The sequence below is a fragment of the Poecilia formosa genome, unplaced genomic scaffold, assembly GCF_000485575.1.
Source record: "Poecilia formosa unplaced genomic scaffold, Poecilia_formosa-5.1.2 Scaffold641, whole genome shotgun sequence".
Taxonomy (NCBI): Eukaryota; Metazoa; Chordata; class Actinopteri; order Cyprinodontiformes; family Poeciliidae; genus Poecilia; species Poecilia formosa.
Genome location: NW_006800580.1, coordinates 137908 through 142750, shown reverse-complemented (window position 1 = coordinate 142750; position 4843 = coordinate 137908). Strand labels below are relative to the sequence as shown.

General features: G+C 41.6%; 1 long non-coding RNA gene across 1 annotated transcript in view; it reads right to left on the bottom strand.

Moving 5' to 3' along the window:
* Positions 1-2099, bottom strand: part of LOC107834491 (uncharacterized) — a 16329-nt gene extending 14230 nt beyond the window's left edge. The window contains exons 1-2 of the long non-coding RNA XR_001660282.1: positions 2089-2099; positions 611-614 (exon numbers count right to left, since the gene is read on the bottom strand). This is a non-coding gene — a long non-coding RNA (uncharacterized LOC107834491). The remainder of the gene's footprint in view (positions 1-610; positions 615-2088) is intronic.
* Between the last annotated feature and the right edge of the window lie 2744 nt (positions 2100-4843).

Sequence of the window (4843 nt, the reverse complement as noted above, 5' to 3'; positions counted from 1 at the left end):
GTTTCTGGTGGTGCAGCTCTGTGCTGCCTTCAGGAGAATGGGACATCAGAGTATCATCTTTAAAATTTCCCCCACATGGCATTTATTGTGCAAACCAGAGCTTTCAGTGGAAAAACAAAAGTTCAATCTGGAAAGACTCAGACGAAGAAAAAGGAACAATTAAAAGATTTAATGACAGCAATGAATAACAGTTCTTTGGCGCTCGGGCCCCGGCAGCTGATTTGAGCTGAGATTTGATGTGAACTTGATGAACATCCCGATAACCGATTAGGGATGCTCTCCCCCGGGGCCCGACACTGGTGGTGGAGGTCTGGAAAGGGTGCCATCCTGGAGAGCCGAAGGTTGTGGGTGGAGAAGGGGAGGTGGTGGGTTGAACGCAGCTGGGAAGCGGCTGACGGCTTTGGTGTGGATCCTTTTATGCTGAGCTTGATTGATGATTGGACACGCCAGGTGAGGTCCAGAGCTGAGGTCGGAGATGAGCATGACGCCGATGGACGAACGGAGGGGATGGAGTCTTCCAGGTTGAATTTTCGCTATCAGCTACATTTCCACGTCCTTTTAATGCCATACAAATATGAGACGGAAACATGGATTATAACTTTATATAGACCTGTCTATTGATTATAGATTAATAGTTTTACTGGACAGAAATTACAAGGAACAAATCTGGTTCTTAATCAAATCCTAATGAGTCAAATTGAAAGTGTCATGGAGTCACTNACAATTTTGTAATTTATCATTGTTTATTAAACTCTGAAAGCTGAGTGGCTTTGTTAATATTCTGTACTAGAATGCGGTTAGATGTACCCTTTTTTTGAGCACCTTTAGTGATCTCTGCACGGCCCTGGCTGTCGTTGTCTGAATGGGCAAACGACCTGAAAGTGTCCCACATGCGCAGTAGAGGGCACAATAGCGTCAGAGTTCTCAGTGTTCTTCCAAACGCCACAAAAAGAAGTAGTCCTCAGTGTTTGCGGAAGTAAACATGGAGGCTAACGGTGGAGCTTAGCTTACATATTTGAAGTTGTTGTCCAACCATATTAACAACTTAATCCTCATTATAGTCCGTCATAGTTGTTTTTCTTCCTGCTTGCGCGTATCAGGACGCAGAATTTATTTAGTGTCAGTGACGTTCAGTTCGGATGAATGCGGCCTGGACGTTAGGTCACATTTGAATTCGATATGTATCGGATATGGGTCGCATTCGAAAAGAATCCAACCTGTGCTGTTCAGACTGTCAAGAAAAGATCAGATACAGGTCACATTACATCCAAAAAAAAATAAAAAATGGAATTGGGTCACTTCAGGCTGCAGTGTGAACACACTAAAGGCGCTTTCGCACTGCACGGAACGGAACGATACGGAACGGAACGGTTGTGTTCGCATTACACTCCGGGATGCCATCGAAGCGGTGCCGGACGTCATTATTTTTAAAACTAAACAATGTGGTTTGAGTTTTTTAGTTGCTAACTCCCAATTTAATAAAAATATTGCAAAGAGCACTCTTTACAAAATATAGTAGTCAGAGCCAGCTCTCAATGGAAAATCAATGTCTCACTCCATAACAACCAGCGGCCAATCAGCTGCTGGTTCTAAGCAAAACCGCTTGGCTGGCACGATTGGAACCACAGCTCTTGTGGTTCCATGGCGCCGGGTGGAACCGGTCGCAAGTTGTAATGCGAACACAACCGAATGGTTGCAGTCGCCTTTCTCTGCGTTTGATTGTGAGATTTGTTAATGGTAGAAAGTACCGGAATGGCGACTGTAGGGAAGGGCAACTGGTACCGGACTTTTCCATCATCTGCCGCACTGTTGTTACAAGCATAGTGTGCATGAAGTCAGTGTAGCATAGCCTAACACTGAATGTCAGCCATGACGAGGAACGACGGGCGGGACTTCCTTCAGAGGTCCACTCACCCTGTGGGCCGCACTAATTATTATACTTTCATATCACGGTGGGGGCCACGAGACATAGTACTGCGGGCCGCAATTGGCCTGCGGCCTGTGATATTGAGACTTCTGCCTTAGAGCAAACAAACCTTTTTTAAAAATTAAGACAAATCTAATAAAGGCAATGATGTAAGTCCTAACAATATATTATTATTTTACAGTGTTTAGGTATGAGTGATGAGTTATTTCATTTTCAGATGTATTTATTTGAGATGTTCAAATCACCAGCAATGTTTTCAGACACCCTGGAAAACCAACTGGGAGACCACCAGCAAAACTAAGGAAAAGAAAAGAAATAAATATTAAGTAGAAAATATATAAAAAGTATTTGCATATGACTTTGGATTGTCTATTCAATTCAGTTTGGTTTATTTATATAGCATCAATACACAACAAATGTCACCTTGTGGAACTTTAAAAAAGAAAGAAAAAAAATATCATTTCAATCACACATGCATTCCAATTGATCCTACTCACTAAACAGTGCAGTAAACCTGTAACTGTTACCCTCAAAATGCTCACATCAAGGGTGTAACTCTGTTGCAAGATGGTGGGGATGTATTGTGAGGAACAGGATGATGGGGGTAAAGGAGCTGATGCACTCACAGATATGCGACCTGAAGGCCATTTTTGTGCTAAGAATAAGGCCCAGACTTAAATGTGAATCCCATACAGTCTTCGTCATTAAATTAGGAGTTACTTCCTGATGAGGCTTGTTAGATTAATAGTACTTTTGAAAATGAACTTTTAGCAGGTATTAAGCATACTGAGAGATATAAATACATTAAAACATCAGTCACCCTAATTAATCTATATAATATCTTTCACTTGATGATGGAATTACTGAAAAAATAACTTTTCAGTCATATTCTATTTTATGGAGTGGGTCTGTACATTTGCTCAACGCTTGCCTACAGTTGAGAACAGGCTTGCCTACAGTTGAGAACAGTGACAACATTCATTAACATATTCTGTGAAGAATTATCACAATAATATAGTTTAATGTTATTACCTAATTTTATGAAACATTTAAAAGCAATGCCACCTTTGTTGCACAGGTGACATCCTATCACAGTTTCACGCTGGAATTCACTGAGCTCCTGAGAGCGACCTATTCTTTCACAAATGCTTGCAAAAACAGTGTGCATGCCTAGGTGTTTCCCTTTATACACCTGTGGCCAAGGAAGTGATTGGAACACCTGATTCTAACAATTTGGATGGATGAGCAAATACTATTGGCAATGTACATTCACCAGCCAGTTTATTAGGTACACCTTGCTAGTACCGGGTTGGACATCCTTCAGAACTGTCTTAATCCTTTGTGACATAGATTCAACAAGGTACTGGAAACATTCCTCAGAGAATCTGGTTCATATATGATAGCATCAGGCAGTTGCTGCAGATTTGTTGGCTTCACATCCGTGATGTGAATCTCCTGTTCCACTACATCCCAAAGGTGCTCTATTGGATTGAGATCTGGTGACTGTGGAGACCATTCTAGTACAGTGAACTCATTGTCGTGTTCAAGAAACCAGTCTGAGATGATTCACACTTTATAACACGGCGAGTTCGCCTGCTGGAAGTAGCCATCAGAAGATGGGTACACTGTGGTCATAAAGGGGAAGGACATGGTCAGTAACAACACTCAGGCAGGCTTTGGCGTTGATACGATGCTCATTTGGTACTAATGGGCCCAAAGTGTGCCAGGAAAATATCCCCCATACCATTGCACCACCACCACCAGCCTGAACTGTTGATACAAGGCAGGATGGATTCATGCTTTCATGCTGTTGATGCCAAATTCTGACCCTACCATCCAAATGTCACAGCAGAAATCAAGACTCATCAGACCAGGCAACATTTTTCCAATCTTCTATTGTCTAATTTTGGTGAGCCTGTGTGAAGTGTAGCCTCAGTTTCCTGTTCTTAGCTGACAGCTGTGGCACCCGGTCCCTCTGTGTGTAGAGTGCAATTTCCTCAGGCATGCTGATAAACCTGTCGGAGGCAGCCTTTGTCCCATTGTCTCCAATAAGTTTACTGACTGCTTATTCAGTACTTTTTCTATATAAATCTTAAATATGTGGGCTTACGGAGAACCACACCTCTGATCTTCAGTATGAAAGGTCATCACCAGTCTATTACTTCTAAGATCTCTGCCCTTTGAAATCTATCAAAATCTTTGTTAGCATTCTTCTATGTATTTTCAACAAAAAATGTTGAAAATGTCTTTGTCTGAACCATGGAAAAACATGCCAAGTGAGTTTGTGATGTAAATTCACTTCTAAATGTTTTTTTTTTTTTTTTTTTTTTTAAGACTTTGTTGGCTCTAGTTGCCTTTATTTGAAAGTAGTTCTGACAGGAAAGAGGGTAATGAGAGAGGGAGAGACATGCAGCAAATGTCGCCAGGCTGGGAATTGAACCTGTGACCACTGCCACGAGGACTAAGGCCTCAATATGTGGGTCCATGCACCACTACAGCACTCCGGTACATTCACTTCTCTTGGCATTGCCGCTTTGTGGTTTCATGAAACGACATTGGGTGCTGGATTAAGTGACTAAATATAGGAAATAAATTAATTCAAAAGTGTACCTTGATACTTCCGTCACATCATTATGTACCTGCCTTTTGCTTTAGAACCACCTGCGTGTATTTTTACATATGTGACCCTCTACACCAGTTTCTCAACCTTTTTTGGGCCAGCGCCCCCCTAGCCCTTATCCAGGTCCCTCACCACCCCCCACCAAAGAATTTGTAGGCTACTTTGCACTGACTATTATTTTATTATTAATGTTACTATCACTATTGTAGATGTTTTGATTTTTATGCTTGTTTCTGTATTTATCATCAAAAATAATTTCCCAGAGAACAAAAAAGCCATGGGAATAGAAATTATTT